Source organism: Anopheles darlingi, chromosome 2 (genome assembly GCF_943734745.1).
Source record: "Anopheles darlingi chromosome 2, idAnoDarlMG_H_01, whole genome shotgun sequence".
NCBI lineage: Eukaryota > Metazoa > Arthropoda > Insecta > Diptera > Culicidae > Anopheles > Anopheles darlingi.
The window spans coordinates 91,931,948-91,951,901 of record NC_064874.1 but is presented as its reverse complement, the minus strand read 5'-3'; positions in this window follow the sequence as shown (position 1 = coordinate 91,951,901).

Genomic DNA, 19,954 nt, shown 5'->3' with positions numbered 1-19,954 from the left:
ATCCTGGATCCGTTGGTGGTTCTTGCGTTACACATGGCCTTGGCAGCCGATAGCAACTCGCTCTATGCGTCGTCGTCGTCCTCGATTCCATCGTGGGTGTCCTGCCGAATGACGAAATGCCCCGCGGGGGAGGGACGTTCGCGAAAATGCTGCAGCAGGAAAAGTGGGAAGGCGGAGAGAAGCGTCGCAGAAGCAAGATTTATGTCTCGTACGAGCGATGAAGCGCGAAGGAGATTACTTTTTGTTTCGCTTGGTTTTTCTTTTTTTTTTGTCATGTGTGTATTTTTTTTTGGAGGAAAAACTTTCTTTCTTTCCTGTCCCGAGTTTCAGATGCTAAGACGGTGTTGGTGTAACATCTTAATCAACCAAAGGAAGGGATGTACATTTCAAGGGCTATGAGCTTCTAGTTTAAAGAATGAAGGATGAGTTGACGATACAGAGATACGGTAGCATATTCGTGAGGCTGTTAGATTCTAACGAGCATCTCTGTGATAATCTTGGCTCTCTTGCAGTACCAGAAATGTATTTTGAACAACATCTTGCTGTTACTATAGTTTATCAAGTATTGTATTTGGAAGAATCACATGCATAAGAGAGTTAAGATTTTATATAGGAATATCAAATGCTTCAAACCATCTCAAATATGATTGAAGATGTCTTTTGGTTGCAAAAGCCTTCACTATCCATCCAAGATAAAGATTAACCTATTTGAAACTATTTTTCAATAAGTTAAACATGGAGTAACCAAAGGATTACCGTTAGATAACGTGAGCTACAACATTTACATTCTTCCTGCGATCAACCATATTTAACACATAATCAAGCAGCTTCCTTAAAACCGTAAGCTGACATCAAATTATAGCATCAATGGTAGAGAAATGGCCAAAAATTATCGTGCTAGCAATTAAAACTCTCCGGCGCCTGTTAAAAATTATCACAACAACGCCAACGACGCTATAAACAATAATGCAAAATAATACAATTTCCTTCGCGAAATTGTGTGACCACGGGCTCGATAATTCTTTGTGCTGCGTGGTGTCTAAAAAGTATTAAAAAGCCAAAACCCCAACCTCAGGCCAGGACTTATGCCAAGGAATGCACGCAAGGCAGGTGTGTGTGCGAGGGCGCGAGGGTGCATCATAACATACGGCGACATTTGTGACCACCCGGCCGGTGACCATCATCCCACCCGCTGTTGTGACAGTTTGTGGCTTTCTTTCTGCATTTCGCAGTAATATATTAACATTTGCTGTTACTCCGCGAACCGCGTACCGCATACCGTGGCCACGGCCTGTTCCCTGGCCGGTTCGGTGTAACTTGCGAGCTACGGCCACGCGGTTGTCGCTGCAATTTTATCGGGAATGCTGGAGCACACATTTGTCGTTCGGTTGTGACAGGTTTCGTTCTCTTCCTGCCGCACCCAGTACTACCGTCACTGTCGTTGCGCGAAACTTGATTTGTTGAAACAACTTATCGATGGCTGGCTGGCCACTACCCGGCCGGGCCAGAATGGCGTCACAATGCCCCTGGCCCCCGACGGCAGGATTAACTTGAAATGCAGATATTAATGATGAATTATGGGGATGGTTTGACCACCTTCGTCTCTTCCCTTTCCATCCCTCTTTCTCTACCTCTTTATAGCCAGCTCATCACCTACATTTATGGATTTTCAACGGGTTTTCCTCGCGCGCGCGCCTCCCATTCGTTGCTCCTCTCCGAAAGTTTGGCCGTGAGGTGACGCACTTTGACCCGACCCAATGCCACCGGTCCCAAAAACAGGTCCCACCGAGGTGTTCGGAGCCATGGAGAGGACCATCATCACAACAATCATGTTTGTGGAACAAATTCCCGTAAATTGGTCCCATTTTTCAGCGTTCATTCTAGGAAACCGAAAGTCAAGAACCCATCCATCGGTCTGTCCTTAGCGTAGCGAGCGCTCCGGAGCAATGCCATCCATCAGCTGCTCGCTTCCTCCACGACCTGGAGCCAATTTGACTGCCAAAGAAGAGAGGAAAAGAGGGGAAGGCATGGGAGGTGGCCTTCATGAGTCAATCGAAGGTGAGTGCGCCACCAACCACGTCACCCACGGAACAATCCGAAGCGAAACCGAAAAAACAAACAATCGACCAAAAAGGGTCATTTGTTAACGCGAGCATCGGGGTTCGAGTGCGAGGTTCTTCGGCATCCCTCACGCTCGCTGTCTGACAGATTGATAAACGTCGGAGTTAAGGGTGAGACGCGAGACGCGATAGGGGATCATCAGCAGCACCTGATCGTCGTTTGTCCCCGTCCTCGGGATCGGTCAACGGGAATTCTATTTGGTCAGCAAACGATGGGTTCGATTAATGGCCAGCACAAGCCGGTCTGTTGGAATTGGGAGAATTGAATTTGATCAATCCATAGCGGATGGGGTGCGGCCATCACTTCCTTCATTCTCATCCAGGATCAGGATACCATCGTCCTGGGGAACGTCCTGCCCGCGGGCTGGCCCTGTACCAGGTCGTCATAGTAACCGTTGAAAGGTTGGACAATATTTTTCATCTTTATGATCCGCGGGAAATCGAATCGAAGAAGGCAATGGCGAGCGCGGACGCGCGCATTAGAATGAGGGACATTCATCATCATCCCGAGAGCGGCCACTCCACGTGACTACCGCGGTCGAAGCCCTATGTATCCTGTGTGTGTGTGTGTGTGTTTCCTGGAATGTGGCCCCCACGCACACCGGCCACGATGGCCACGCTCATAATTATCGCTCGCCATGGAAGGTATTTTATGGTCGTGCGCGTCCGGCCAGTCCCGGGAATGGAGCGAGCCCTCCCTAGCGCTCGCTCGCTCGCTCGGTCTGCGCTGAATGCGATGAAATATCGTCACGGCGGGTGGCGCTTTACGGTGGCCTCACCTGGGTGTTGTTGTTGCTGGCACCGCACGGAAAAGATCGGACACAGACACCTTTCTTGTCTTCTGTGGAGTAGTGAAGAAGGTGAACCAGTGTGTGTTTTGGGAGTGCTAGGAATGCGAACGTTTTTCGTGGCATTTCAACAATTTCACGAACTGGTTTTTTGTGGTTCGGTCTGGAGCGAACTATCGGTAGCCCGTTATTGATCACTCGACTGATCGATGATTTTTGGGGCTGGGGAAAACATGTGGCCCAAAAAAAGAGATTAATATTTCGCGAGACGTTCGCTCGTGACTCTAGCTCCCGGTTTCTGACTTCTGAAATCGCGTTCTAATGAAGCCGAGAAGTGATTAGCGGCGGGAGTTTCAGTTCACCAACTTTGCGCATTAAAAGGCAGCATGCGAAAGCCGGCGAAGCTCATGAAACTTAATTGACCCCGCATCGTCATCACCCGGGTGGGAGAGAAGAAGATGTCAACGCCGGAAAAGGTCTTCGAGGAACCCTCGAGGAAGCTAATGATGTCAGCTCGATGGACCTCCAGATGGCGTGGCGGTAGTAGGCGGCCAACCATCATCAAGTGCGGGCATCCCTCTGCTTCGTGACGGATATAAATCGCTTTCAGCATTTAACCGAAAAGTTGGTGCCAAATGTCCATTCGGGAAAGGTCCGGGGGCCCAAAAACTTCTCGACCAACAACACTCGGCCCCGGAGAGTGGAAGCAATCCAGAACCAGATGTTGGTAATGGTGCGCGTAGCACACCGCACACAGCAACGCAGCTTCTTTGTGGCTCACGTCCACACTCAATCGGCCAACGGCCACCCTCTCCCCTCCAGGAATAATCCGGAATCGTTGGGATCGGTATCCATAAAATAAAATCGTTGACATCGAAATTATCATTTAAATAAGCTCGTTCCGGAATGGATCACTTCATTTCCAAGGGTAGCAACACATCCCCTACTTCGCGGGTTCAACCCGTTACTTGGGGGATGGTTTTCTGCTGACGGAAGGGCCTTTCGATCGATCTTCATCGCCGGACCTGGGAGCTGGGTCGAGGGATTCCCTCGGCGACAAAGTTATTTAAAAATGAATTGCCTTCGCAACTGTTTCAACTGCGTCGCCGCCATCACGTCTAAACCCTCTGCTGTCCCGTCTTATCGCTTGCCGGAAAAAGGGTGTTCTGGCTTTTGGTGAACGGTTTTCGTTCTCGTCGTAACCCAACTCCGTGACTTCGATAACTTTGTGACGTAGAGTTTGTGAGAAGGAGATGAGCTGGACTGCCATCAAAGTAGGTTCCGGGGATAATGTTCCGGGCTGCTACGTTCGGTCCAAATTAAACTAATGAATTGGAGTAAAAATATTGTTTTCCCCTTTTTGCGATAACTCGACAAGGGGACCATCAATGGCCGGGAGAGATTAATCCTGGAAATGGTTACTTCGCTTTCAGAAGAAAACAATTAGTGATGTTCAATTAAATAATTTAAATGCTTGATATTACTGTAGTTTTTAAACAAGAAGTAGCATCTTCTTTAAAGGATAAAATCTGGTTAAAAATTGTCATTTATTTCTCTTTTTATTTCTGCTTCTTTACTTCTATTTCTCTTATTCTACAAAGTACTGTTAATTACAAAACACTAACTGAATTTCAAGGATGTCTTCTACTACAAAACAAGCAACGACCTCCTAATCACTTGACCTCCAATATACAATGCTCCTCGCATCGCTCACCAAAAAATCACAAAAAAGTGTCAAGCAAAAGCGCAAACAAAACACATTTCCTCGCGAAACGCTTCCCTCCCATCGGGAAGTGTAAACGGTCAACAGACACACACATCCTCCCCCACCTTCTGATGTCCTCCTTCACCGTGCACCAAGGTAACACGAGCAAAAAACCAAAGGCCCAGAAACAATGACTAAAACCAATTTGTCGCTTTACTGAACACGAGGCCAACCGATGCCTCTTCAACCCCTTCCGTCGTCGTCGTCGTCGTCCGCCAACTCAGTTCCGGCTGAGCTGAGGCGATCGCCCCCCGGAGTCGCTGCTCCCCCAATTAGCGAATCAATCACAAATCGGGCGCTGCACTGCATTGTCCATTGTGTAAACGAGCATCTTCTGCGCTTCTTCGTCCGTTTGTTTTTTTGCTGTTATTGTACTAAATGCCTTTTTCTTTGTTTTTTTTACTGCGTTCTTCTCGAGGAAAATTAGAATTGCGGGGGGAAGGGGAGATCAGGGGGGTGGAAGAGTTGCAAATTACTTGCTCCGTTGGCACCGGGACTGGGCCAACGGTTGGTGCTGCCAGCAGTGACGTCGAGACGTCTTTGATTTCGGTGCAACCTTCATCGATGCGTGAAGGTGCGACAGGCGTGAGTGATGAACCATTGAGTTGGCACCGAGTGCACACATCACCCCCGCACACCCACCCACCTTGTGAGCATTTCCGCTTGCAACCATCCCAAGGAACGGGAGTGAAGAAGCTGGGAGAACGACGTGCGGGGTTTGTGTGAAAAATTCCAATCCATTCTTCAATCAATCATCAAGTCCGATGGTCCGACTTGGCACTGATGATGATGGGGTGCGGGCGTGGAGTATCATTCTCGCGGATTTTACGGCCAATTACCAGAGCACCCGCCCCCTTGCTAGCACTCTAGGGACCTGCGGACAGACAGACAGAACGGCCAAAAATACCGCGACCATGTCGGATTGGCGAAATGCATTTCAACACTGCCGCCGAGCGCCGAGCGTCGAGCTGTCAAATGCACACACACACACGCGTGCGCGGCGAATGTCACCACGGATCTAGTGTCCACAGAGAGAGAGGCCTTTCTTCTTAATGAGTGCAGCGTGTGGCAGGAATGTCAGCGAAATAGCTGCAGTTTGCAATCGACCAACACCGAACCCCGGGCCGGGTTCTCTCTAGTCCGTCACTAGAACCAGCGAGGCGATGAGTTAATTCGCGGAGTCGCCTTCATCGCGATAATAGTGTGTGTGCGCAACTGGTTCCGAGACTGATGGATGAGCATTCTTATTGCACTAACTGTCGACACTCGCTCGTGTTCTGGTCCAGTGCTCATCATCCGAACTGCTCGATTGCGTTTGTCCAGCTGTTCAGCAGCGACTAGAAGACTGCGTATTCGTTCGCTCTGTGTCTTTAATTGATAGGTCCTAGGGTGACAAAGACCCTATCACCGTTGGCCAATCCGGAAAAGAAGCCATCCGAAGACGATGACACATCGAGCGTTGGTTCATTTATCTTCTTCAGACCGCCTGTGTCTGCGTTCTTCTTCGCTGTTGATGGGCCGTGAGAGTATTAACTTGATTGAAACAGGTAGAACCGGGAGCATAGTAGTACCTCTGTTCTGCCCAGTCATGGCCCCATGCTGCTGCTAGAGTTACCTGGAAGAGGTGTTCTCCGTTCGGAAGTCGTCGTGCTTGTCGAGCAGTTGTCGAAGGATTCACAAAAGTCAATCTGGCCGCCATCGTCGCCATCGGTGCTCTAAACACGGTGTGTGTGTGTGTGTCTGTGAGTTTGTTTTTGGTAAACGATGGTCGAGATTGATTAATGATGTAAACCAGTGAACGACAGCAGCAGCAGCAGCATGCGGGTGTCCCTCTAATTCAGCAGCTGAATCTGGACAGAAGCTGCTCAGCTCGTAGCATCAGCTACGCCTCAAACGGTTGCTACTAGCTAATGGTTTTACTGTGACGACTCTTCTTCTACATCGGGAATATGTTGAGTTGCTTTCGGTAAAAAATCGACGAATTAAACATTCATTTCAATAAAAGAGACACTAGCGTTGTAGAGGATTAGTTTAACTTAACTAAAATCAGGTTCAAAATGATTTCACTATCGCCAATAGCTTGAGATCATTCGATCGCGGTCCGATTCGAGCATCGAAACCATCCATCAACAGCTCCTAATAAGTTTGTTGAAATCATTTAGTACGCCTCAAGTGATGCCCGGCTTCGTAGCATTAGCACTCGATGGAGCACCAAGCGGACAGGTCTCGCTACAGAACGCTGTCCCTGCGGTGACAGTTCTCCCTCACGCCACGCCACCGCCATTCCAACCGCGGTGTCCGGACCGACATTGGAGCGCTGCATTCGATCTCTCGCATCGAAACGCCAACCATCATCAATAATTCTTATTAATATGTTTTTTAACTAATGAGGATGATATATGTTTGTTTTCATTAATTACAAAATGATTAATGATTCTCGTTCGCGATCCCCCGACCGACCACGAGGCAGACGCCACGGGCACACGGGCACATGAATGCACACACAAACGCGCGGTCAAAATGCATCCACGGGCCAACGCTCGATGCCTGTCGTTGGTTCGACATTTTTTGTGTGTTCGATGTTCAGGCGACCCTCCAGCGCAAATACTCTTCACCTGCTGCCGCCGGCCATTGCCTACAAACTCGTTTATGAATATTTAATTTCGGGTTTTATCTCTCCACGCATTCGGAGGTCCTGCGCGCACCGAAGGGAACTCAATCCCAGCAGGCTTCGATCGCAGCAGTGGAACCAAAAACCCCGTCTTGCAACCGGGCGGGCAGCGAGCATAAAGCAATGTGCACTTTGATGCACAAAATACGGAGCCCACTATGGCGTAACAAAAACGTGGCCCGTGGTCGTGGTGTGGCGATGAGGCGTTTTCGTTAAATGATCACTTGCTGCGTTTTGACGCTTCCAGTGAGTTATAGCCGTCGACGGCGTGCGCGCGGTCACGAAAACCAACCCCGGAACAACCCAGCAGCCCGGACTTTAACGGAGTTTTTGGAGGAAAAACACGGACGCGTGGAGAGGATTCACTGAACTGTTAATGCGATGAAAAGTAAAGTGTAAAAACGACGGAATGATGTGCGCTGACTGGTGTTTGCATTAGATCGGTGGCAAAACGGCGATGATTTATGCTCGAAATTCAATTTTGCAACATTTATTTGTTCTCGGTGCTGTTTGGTGCCAGTCTGTTGAGGCCAATGCTTCGGTTGCTTGGATGATATTATAAATAACATTTAAACAATTTCAAATTAACTGAAATAAAACCTACCACCAGTAGCTGGATCTATTGAACTGCTTCGGATAATCTTAACTGAAAACCATCGTAACGTTTGCTGCATTTGAAATTCGAAACTCCGTTGCTTCCATCGAGCGACACTCTCTAATGAGCATGAAACGCGTGGAGTGAAAAGTGTAGAGAAAGCAACACCTCGGGCGGTGTGAGGCGATCATTACTTGCTCCTAGTTTGACATCTGACCTGTGTCGCCTGGTACTGGTCCCGAGCGTGCCTTGTTATGTTTGTCACGTGATATATTGTTACACGTGTTAAGATGTTAAGCCACAAACGCGTCCCATTACGCGCTGTTGAGCCCTTGGTGGGTGGCATCTTCGGCAACATCATGGCAACGGTTCCTGATGCCGCCAGCTGCGCCGTCGTTGCCGTCGAGCCATAATTGACTTCCCGTGTCTTCCTGGAACAGCACCGGCAATCGAAAAAAAGAAATGACAAAAAGAAACGGGAACTAAACGTCCTAATCATGTCTAGAGCGCTCACAGAGCATCACACTGTTTGCATAGCATCATATCATTCGGCGTAATGTTGCGGCAACGTTGTTGCGGGACGCGGGTGAGATTGACAAATTGTTTTCGGAAGTCCCACACAACCGGTGCTCCGGCGCAAGGTGAGAACCTCACGATGTCCACTGATCGGTTACAAAACGTTAGATAAATATGTCCGAAGGGGGGAGAGTCTTCAAGCGATCCAAGACACTGCTACCGATTTACCCCAAAAAACATAATGGTACCATTAGTTCCTGATGGTCAGTAATGATGGTGACACCCACCACCTAGACCGCTGTGTGTGTGTGTGTGTGTGTCTGTGGCGGTGACGAGCTAATGACGGTGCTGCTGGTGCTGGTGGCGGGTTCATCAAATTGGCGAGACAAATATTCTGTCGGAAAGCCGTCCCCCAAAATGGAGCCGGAATTGGAGTGGATCGACGAGGAGGTGTATCACTTCCAGTGAGGTCCGAGGTCCGCTCGGACGGAAAGATCGTTATCAGATAATTATGATATCGGGTGCGAGCGCGGCCATCAGATACAATTTACCCAAAATAAACTCTCCCCACTCCCCCCTCGTCTCTCATTATGCCCGAGATGAGCATTTCGGTGGTGACCATTTTTTCGGCCACAAACCGCCACCATCGCCGCCGTCGCCACAAACCTCCCTCCCGGACGGATACCGCACATTATAATCGTTAATTGTCATTACTGGGTTTCTGTCCAGTTTTTCGACTGCCACTCACCGGGCGTCACCGGGCGTCATCGTGACCATCACTCGCATTCGCGGCTGCTACGTGGAAGAACGTCGTCTCATGGCATCAGTGTTGACACCAAAGTGCGGAGTCAGGATGTACGCTACGTCGAGCGCAGCCAATGGAAAATTATATCTCATTTGCTTGGTTGGCGTTTCGATGCGTTTTTGGTGGTCGGAGGGGGCTCAATAATCGGTTTTGATCATACACTTTCGGGGGTAGTTTGAATTCAGTTTGTTTCAATAATGCTCGAGTGACATTCGTTAATTATAGACGAATGAACAGGTAAACATTTTGCTTAGCTGCTCAAGTGTGTAACTTTCATCGATCATTAGTGCAGTAGAACTTATATTTCTGATGTTTTAAGGCATAAATTTGTTCAATGTAGATCACATACTGTTCCATCAAATTGTATTCTGATCCTCACAGATTAATTCAAAGACAATAAAGCACCTGCTTGTACTTAAGACGCTCTCGGATAGATGAAAATTTTTTAATATTATTTATGATAATACAATAATATTTAATTTAAAATAAATATTGTAACTGAGAAACACATTAAGGTAAATTGTTTGAATAACCTGTTGAACATAGAATGCACTAAACGTGGTGCATTCTAAGCTGCATTGCTCGCGGTACACAGAAGCGGTTCCAACGTGGGCGGCCATGCACTGTTGTAAGCTCGTCAAGAGCGCGCCTCCCGTCACTGGAGGCATCGGACACCAGACATGTTTTGACACCGGAACAAAGCGGCATCACGCGGCCACAAGATCCTTCGTCTGCCTCGCAGGGATCCCTCGCGATCATCTCGTCGTGCCATCGTCGTCGTGAGGACGCTGAGCAAGAAACCCCTGGCTCGAAGCCTCTTCCGTTGAAGTATTTTTCAATTAGTTCTGATGCCTGCTTTCAGCCGCTCCTTTGAGCCTGTCAATCATCTCCGCACCCGCGTACAGTATCGTAACACCCCCGGCCGTGTCCGTTCGCTGTATCTGCAAGTATCAATCTGGGATGCAAATGCAATGGTGGCCGCGGCCGGCCCGGCGACTCCCGGCCATTGCAATCAAGCTGCTCATCTGGAGCATGTTCGGGGAATTAATGTTGAAAAATGTCAGGCGGCAAACACCTTAAGACGCAACGCTCGCTCGCTTCTCGCTCACAAACCCTTCGGGGTCCTTAAACTCCCCACCCACCGATTCGAGCGCCGAGATTTGCCGAGGCCATTCACTGCGGTTGGTGGTATGGACTGCTGCTGCTTCTGCTCCTAATGAAGCGCAAATGACAGCCGCGGCGAATTGGTCGCCTCGAGGTCCCCGCGAGGTTCGCTCGCGATGGTCGCTGGCGATGGGCGAGAAAGTTTAATTGAATTTCGCTCCTTGCGTGAGGCGTAAATCCCCGTCGTGGCTTGGGTTTTGGTTTGTGATGGATCCATCCTGGGGTCGTGGTCGAGAATGGAAAGCGATCAATCGGTGGTGATACAATCAGCGGATACGGTTCAGTTGGCGAGGGAATTGTAATGCGAACACCTTAGATCATTCGCATCTGGAGGATGGGATGGTAATAGCATCACTAACTCGATTCCTGCCTTCGAGTCACCTTCAGCAAGGCGTAAACTGTTGTGTTGAAGACGATATCTGATGCAGAAACCGATGCCTACTTTGGAGTGCAATAATAATCCACAGAGTACTGTTCATTGAACTCAATATTCTAAACTGAATCCATCATAAATGATGAGACGCTCGGGCTCATCTCGTGTTGTGATGAGTGTATCACTGACAGCTACCTGACGTGGAGTTGCAAATTTCAAACCTAATCCCTCGAGACCATGATTCCATCTCCCCAACGTTGGACTGCTAATGCGAAAACCAAAAGTTCATAAATCCTCTGTCTGTCATAGATCTGTGGGGAAGAAATTAAATTAGACAACAAAAAAACCACCACCTAAAGCGGAGGACGACGGAACGGGAGTGTCATGTCCACCATCCAACCAGCCAGCCAGCCAGCCAGGCCAGACCAGGCGCGATATTCACAGCTAATGAATGTTTCATGGAGCAATAAATTATTCCCGCGTAAGGATTATAATGTTTGTCATTTATGCACGCTCCGCGTCACATGATCCTCGGATGGGAGGGAGGGATGGGGATGGGGATCATAGCAAAGCAAAAAGGAAAAAGAAAAAGCAACTAGCCAAAGACGAGGGCACGAGGATGAACTTTGGTGGCGGATTACAACGGTGGTTCCAGCGCAGTGACGCTGTCACACTGTGTGGCCTTGCGGTAAAGAGTTGTCAACTTAGTGACAGTAAAGTGGCAGCCAGGAAGACAGACAGACGAACCACGAACCACGAAACCACGAATCCCGGTGGCTTGCAACTCACCGATTCTGCCACAAATTTGTGCGCTTGTTAACATTCAAATTATAACTTTCTCCTTCCCGTCCCGTTGAATCCGAATCTGAGAGAGAGAGAGGAAAACGAAAATATCTTTCCATCACATCTTTCAAAACTGCGAACAGCCTCGTGTACCCACGAGACTTCCACGAAAAACCTGGAAAATGATTTCGTTCCCCCCCACCCGAGGACGATGACGTTGTGAGTGTAACACGGTGCGGTATGTTACTTGTGGTGGCAGATTTTAACAATAATTATGTCACAAAGTCAAGCGTCCGGGGGTCGCGACAACAAACGTCACCGCATACCGCACTCTCTCTACCTCACCTTTTCCGTTGCTACTGACTGTGTGGTCGTCGAGGTCTCCTTCCGCACACCAGATATATCTGCGGTCTTCAATCGTTACTTGGAAGAGGAAAACCGAAAACAGATGAAGTGAAACCAAGGATCGCGAGTCTCGAGTGAGAGGTTGGTGGGGCCGGTGCTCGGTGGAGCATTCCACGGATGTCAGTGTCAAAAATCTACCAAACCAGCTGAGATTCGGCTGTCGACTGTCGACTCTGTCGGGGTCTGGCTGCTGGCTCCTGCGCTTGCGACGATGCGGGAGGTCCTGCTGAAAGATTATGCCGTTAGCCGAGGGGTTTTTGGGGGGTTTGGGGGTTCGGGGTGCAACAGTCAAAGCTCAACAGAAGTAATGTGGCCTTTTCTATGTTGTTTTTCTGCATGCCCCAAGAGAAATACATCAATGTTTGTTCTTCTAATAGGTTTTTCGTAATATGATGAAGTTTGTACAATTATTAGGAAAGGTTTTTTTTTGTTTCTCTAAAGCATGTCAACAATGTAGAAGTATTTATCCTATTAATACTGCATTAAAACTATACAACCGCTTATCAAAGGCCACCACGAATGATAATTATTGGATGCAACACTTTGTCACACATCTCAGTTTATTATAATTATATGAATTACCGACACGCAGCTCAAACTTCTAGTAATTGACAAGGTTTTACAGTTTTCAAAAGTTGTACCGCTACAAAAGCAATTAAATCCTCAATACTACTCTATCAGCTCTTTTTAAGTTTCGCCGCCTTATATTAACGATCATAACATTACTTTTATATTTTTTCGAAAGTACGCTGACCTAGAGTTATTAAAAGTTAAAAGCATTTCCATGTGTAGAACTCCAGCTGCCTGCAAGGTATTCGCCATCGGTTTGGAGTTCGAAAACCGCAACGAAACCGAAAAGGAAGCCAAAACCAATTTTTCTTCCTTTCAGTTCAGACACCTCGCGGTCACCCTCTCCGCATGTATTTTTGCGAGGAAGCGCGAAGCGGGGCGAGCGAAAATTATTTTCGAGGTAATTAAGACACATAATTTTGTAGTTAATTATTCACATCGTCGTCGTCGTCGCGGTGGCGGCGGAGTGCGTTCGTTTGTGTCGTTGCTGTGCGTGTGTGTGGTTCCGGCGTCCGTACGCGGATGGGTGGCCATCGCCAACGTTCTCCGCTTCGTTACAACGATCTCTTTTTTTTCGCTGTGTGGTCCATGGCCCGTGGCTCGGTGGCGCATAAACCGCATGCTGCTGCTGCTGCTGTTGCTGGTGTATGGCATCCACTGTACTCCTCCGCAACGTGCGACGAATGACCATCACGCTGATGAGGGCGGCTTGATTTCGTTCTTTCGTCAGCCAGAAGCCCTCATCGTCATCGCAGAACGCGATCCACGGCAAAGGATCCACGCGCCAAACGAAAAATCATCCCGGCGACACCGATGGCACCTGAAATGTGGCCGAAAATTTTGACAACTCGACAAAGTGATGTGTTAGATGTGTTGTTTCATATTTACAGCGCGTCACCGCGTTCCGACGATCCGCGGCACGGGGACCGAACAGTGACGCCGTGCCGCCTCGGGATAATTTATGAGATTTTCCGGATTCTCGGTGAGGCCCACCCAGCATCCCCACTGTCTATCGCTGTCTTGTCGAGGAACTTCGTCTCGTTTGATAAAACACAAAAAAGCAGAACACAAGAAGAAGGAGCAGAAACTGTGGCCCGCCACCAGCAGCTTTGTGGCGCGCGACGACTTCTGCTACTAAGCCGATCCGAGCATATCCGCGAGCGACCGAATCTTTGTAACAGCATAAAACCAACAAACGGGACCAGGGGGGCTGGGTGTTTCGGTTGCTGCATACGCTAAGTGACATCGGCCTGACACGCACCTCGGACGTGATTTATGTGAGCTCTTTAGCTTATGACACCGTGAGACATCGCGAGCGTCGAGCTAAATTACGACAAGAGCTCGGTTTTAGGTGAAAAAAGAGAAAAAGAAAGCATTCATTTTATGTAAAGTTTCCTAAAAATCACTATTTTTTTCAAATATTTTGTTTTGATTTAAAAACAAAGTAAGTCATGGCAGAGATGAGCGCTTTCATTTCAATCAACACTTTGTACTTCTCACGTTGGACTGACAGCGATGATCACCAATACTGACCTCGCGCATCCATCGCGCAAACACAAACCATTTATGCTCGTCCTCCCAATCGTCCACGAAACACTGATTACTTCCATTGAAAAATGTCTTGGATCATCGCCGGTCTGGCATTGATGAATGATCTGACCTCTTCTCTGACACTGTCACGCCATCCTCGGTCCAACGAGCTCTTTAGCTTTTCCAAGTAAACATCCGTCGGCAGGCCGGGCTGCCGATTTCCGCTTTTTCCACCCTTTTCTCCACTCGTGCAGCTCGCTGCGGATTTTGCAACGTGAAACGATTCTACGCCGATCGCAGAGGCTGAAGGACACCCTCAATTAGCGACGAAGATGATGACTGATGGGAGTATCTTCGGAGAAAAAAGGGCCGCGAACCGCACCAGCGGCAGCAACGAGCGAACGAAGTGAAATCGAAAATCGGTCTGCCCTCCTTCCATGGTGTGTCACTTCACCCTCCCCTCCCCTCGGGGCCACCATCAACACAGTGCGCGACACAATTTGTCAAACGTCATTTATTTCTAAACACCATTTGACGACTTGTGAAATGACAAGTGGAAAATGCTAGTTTCGCTTAATTAGGCTGACATTAAGGCGAAAACGATCGGAAGCCGCGGCGGCCAGAGCAGGGCAGCAGTTCGCGAAATCAGTGCACCCAGCATCAGCATCAGCTGTGTAGCCGAGTGGCTCCGTACAAGGGGTGAGAATTTGAAAAATTATTCGCGGAATTTAATTAGCGCGTTATTTGCGGATGTACCGGGGGCCAAGCTGTGCCACACCGAACCGAACCGAACCGGTGTGGCGGTGAAGTTGTAAACATGCTCATCTTCATCAGGGTCCCGATCCCATGCTCTCCGCTCTTTGGCAAGGTGTCACGCTTTTGGGGGTCCTTCTTCTTCTTCTGCTGCTGCTGCTGCTTCGTCTGCTCTGCCAGCGAGCGAGGTTACGAGCGAGAGTGTTTGAGAAAATCTTAATTAGCCAACATAGCTCGGTCTCGATGGGACGTGTTGTGGGCCGTGGAATGGTATACATGGCATCCGTGCACGGAATGATGATTTATCGGTCGAGTTTGGAGGTCTTTTGGGAGTTTTTCTTTCCGTTTCTTTGCGGGAAAATGGAAGCATTGGAGAGCGTATCTGCCTCGGTACAGTTTTGCATCATTTAACGCTGGAGCAAATCCACTCAAACATTCTTCCAGTTTGTATGTTGTTATTGTAATGACTGCTACACTGCTATACTCCAGTTGGTTTTAATAAACATTCGAGCCAGCATTGTGGCCCTAAACGGTGAGCAAACACATTACCTTCTGCCGTCGCCAGTACGGAAAATGGTAATTCAAATTTCAATTCTAATAACAGAACACAAAACGCGATACCAACGCGATGGTTCCAGGTCTTCTTAAATCCTTCGAAACGACCGGCAATCGGTAGTGATTGCCGGATAAATTGCCTACACACAACGATGAGTCGCTTTGTTGTGGGTCATTGCCGGCACACCTTGCACGCCGCACAACATTCACTTTTATCGTTTTATGCCATAAGGACCTTCTTCGAAGCGTTCGAAAGGACGAACACTCGAGTGCACTTGCTCCATGTGTTTGATTTACAATTTCCATTTCTCTCTTGTACATCCAGACAAAGCAAAGCACATAATGGTGGTATTAGCATCCAGATGGTTTCAATATGAGCACAGCGAGAGTTTATCAATAAAAGAAAAGCAAAGAAAAGTTAATCTTTTGTGGTTACGGGGTTCATCGGAATCGGAAAGAACGAGGAGCATTCCATACTCAGCACTTAAGAAAATTGCCTTCGCAAGCGTTCCAAGAGGAATCGCGGCCACTTTATTGTGGATCTGATTGTGTTTTGTTTGAGCTACGAGTGACCGTTTCGCGTTTACCGTGTTCCATTGTAAACATACACAACATTGGATTTATTCAAATTACAGTCAACCTGCACTGAGGTACAAAGAGTTTGCTTCTGGTGGATATCCTTCTGTTAACTACAGGTTATATAGTGGCCAGATTAGCCGCTGGTTAGGTTTGTGTGGTCAAAGGAAGATGTAAGCAACTCGCTAGCCCAGGAAAGACGATGAAAACGGGAAAGATTTACGAAAATTGTGAACAACATGCTGGAGTCTGATGACAATCTAGAGGAGCATCCGATCCGGTACGACCTCGTGTGGAGCTGGGGCTTTTTTGTACCGTAACCCTCTGTTTTTGGGGGACGAGGCTCGTCCTTTTGGGCTGTTGAATTATTTTAATCCCGGACACTGTGGTACGGGTTCTGGTCCTCCGTTACTAGGCATCTCTGAATACTCGATCCCAGGACGTTCTCTAGGGTGTCTAGGATAAATTGGTTGGGAAGCTCGGTCGTCTAATCTCTTCCTCTCTGTGAGGAATGCGATTTCGTGAGAACATACGTGGTCGGTACGAAAGCTTTACCAAACGCTAACAGCTCACAGTCACCACATAATGAACAGTCACTGAACATTGGAGAAAGGGAAGGACTTCCAGGATCGAGTACCAGCTCGATGCTTTTACTCAGTCAGTTGGTCGGTCGGTCGGACTCGGTGACAAGCAGCCATCGACTGGTCCCCGGAAAGAGTCGTGCTGAAAGTTGCTGTAAGTGGATATTTTGGTAGTCGTGGCCGGATGATTAATTTCCGGAGGTCTCTCTGGGGCTGCCGTTCAACAAATTGACATTCTAAACAAGTGGAATACAGGAAGGACTGTACCTTTTGGCACATATTTGCTGGACGGTTAAGATACATCTTCTATACTTTAGTTCGATGGAAAATAGAGAGCATAGTCGTTGTGTGGCCGTTAGATCGGATAGCCGCAGAAAATGATTGATTATGATTTGAGGCACTTACAAAATGAACCATTAGCCCCCGCGGGCGGAGAGGAAGATTACTTCAATCTATCGATGGTGCTGCAATTGCACCACTTTCTTTCGCTTCCTGTGCTTGATGATGGCATTTTGCTTCCTCTGATCTGGTCTGGTCCTCGATGGTGGGAACTAGGATGAGCGGGTGCTGTTCGTCTAATGAATTGGAAGTTCTTTTCCTCTAAAACGTCTCCCGATCCCGAAGAAGAACAAAACAACTGAACTGTATCCCTATAAAGCGTGGCCGCAGCTCATCCAAAGCTTAATTTCCGGTTCCCTCGGGTCCGAGCTGCTTAGAGCATTGAAGAGCAGCATTTCTGAAGCAGAATTCCCAGGGCGAAGACTCCCAGTGGCTGACACACAAATGGTGATAATCATGGGTTCCGGTGTCCGTGTGTGTAGCGCTTGGTTGATGAGATGGATGAGCGCTTCTCAACTCTTTCAGCTTCAGTTCATTCCGAGACCAACAATCAAAGTGTCTTCCTACAAAATGAAGATGGCATCCACCAACCAAGATGGGATGGGCCGGAGGTCCCAATCACTAACGATGGTCTCACATCTGATTGACCAACCGCGGCCTTCCGTCGCTCCTTCAAAGCAAATCGGAAGCAAAAGTTCGGAAGAACGGATTCAGTGTGTGTGTGTGTTCCCAGATTTCAACTACTTAATTACATCCGATGATGATAAAGGGAACCATCACCATCATCGTGCGGGTCTTAGATGGTGTGAACATGGTTTCGAGGAAGCTCGCCACGATTAGAGGTCACTCCATTTATCGTGACAGTGATGAATGTTCCGGGAAAGGTAGAGAATTGATCGCCGGAATCGGAATTGGACACAATTCCTGTTGTTGTTGTGCCGCGCTGTCGGCTAATGATTGACGCCTCCGATCGACGACCTGACGACGATCTGTGACCAGCCAATGCGCCGCTTCTTGACGGTATCCTTCATTATCTTTCCATACGGTGGCCATTCATTAAGTGACCGACACGCGGCCACGTTTGACGATATTTCATGAAACGCTAAATGTCACCGAAATGGAGGGGGGAGACCTCTCATAACGGAAGAGACCCCCCGTACGACCGGACCAATGACGAATGGCCAAATCATCGCATAGTCCGCAAGCCGCGAGCTGAAATGTAATTTGAAGCCGCGACCTCTTTTAAACGCATTTCGGTTAATGAATCCTTACAGCAGCAGCAGCAGCAGCAGCATGGAAACATTAAAACATCGACAATACAAAAGACGGCCACGGTTCGAAACAATCGCTGCCTGCCTTTGGGACAAGTCGTTGCAGCACTTCTGATAAGCATATGCCGACGTCACCGTTCGACTGATGGATCATATACACACAGACACACCGAGGCACACGCACTCTTTACGATGTAGTTGACATTTATGCTAATTGAGAAATACGCACTTGTGTTCTCTCTGTCTCTCGTCTCGTCTCTCACTGCACACGATCACGTAACGGATGCTGGATGGACCTCCCTGCTGGCATCGTTTCGGCGACACCTTCCAATGGCCGGTCGGTCGGTTGGTCGGTTGGTTGCGGTTTTGGATGAATTATTCATGCAAACGGTCCAGGCTCTCTACACCAGTCCGCCCGCCAGTAACACCGGACGACCCCTGAGGGGGTCCGAGGTGAATTGATAGCTTGGCAAATGGTTGATTGCCCAGCGCACTTCGCGTTCGCTTGGTGTCGGTGCAGCAGCAGCAGCTCACGGTGCAACGGGCACGCCCGCCAGGCAATGCAGCCAGCCAGCCAGCTACGTAGAATGACGGCTGATGATGACTGGTGGTCATGGACTGCTGGTAGCGCTGGTAGTGGTGACTGACACCTCCTCACTTGGAGTGCAAAGCGGAAAGCCCGGTAGCCGCGTGTCACTGGGAATGCGAATCTGGAGGCCACACACCAAGCGCGGCAAATCGGTAGCAAAAATGCCGTACCATGACCATGATGGCCGGGGTCCCGGGTCAAATTAATGGCCCGCGAGAGAAGCCGACTAACCACCGCGAGGGATTTTCAATTTTTCGCAACCCACCCGATGGGCCCCGATGGAGAAATGCCATAAATTCCGGCCACTGAAGCGGAGCAAAAGGAACAAAAGGACGTAATGGGTTCTGTTGGCAACATGAATGGAATGCTCAGCTGATCTACAATACCGCAGTGGTGGCCTTGAGGCGGGCCTTTGCTTGCAAATAATTCCTTTCCATTTAACTTTCTTAAGACCGCTTCGAACGGGATGCGAAATGAGAGTTAAATACTTTTAAGAAGAACTACCTTAAATGAAAATGAGCTATCCTACTTATCGTCCATTGGCATCGCAGAGAACTCACATTTTCGGAGGACAGATGCATCAAATGATCCCTGGATTCCGTCGACGATTTACAGCCTCCTTGGATCGCGAAACCGTTAAGGGCCCTGAGTGGGACTCCCGGTAAAAGTCTCACGTTTATCGTTTCAATCACGCATCACGACAACCTGTCACCGTCATCACTTGCATTTCGAGCGGCCAATTCCACTGTCAGCCCGTAAAATTATGCTTCCCTCATTCCTTCTCTTTCTCTGCCGCCGTTTTATGATGAAATAATTCACCCAAACGCCATGCTGTGCATTGCTCCACCAGTCTACGAGCATTCCGTATATTCGGTATCACTTGGGCGGAGGTTGATGGCTGACCTGCAGCAGAATTTAATAAACCACAACCGCACGCTGACGTGGGCTCGAAACTCCAGCTACATGATGCACCACTCTCTCTCACTCTCAGGAGGTCCAGAAGGGGCTGACGGCTGCTGCAGTCCTTACGTTGCCTAATATCATTTTCATTTGGTTCCAAGTGAAGGCCGGAAAGCCGAGACTGCGACGACGACGACGACGACAACACATTGGGGCTATTACTTGCTACTATTTTATGACGAATCATATTGTTCTGCTGCTGCTGCTGTCCTGGTAGGTCGCTAGGTCGGTGGCACGTTTACGGT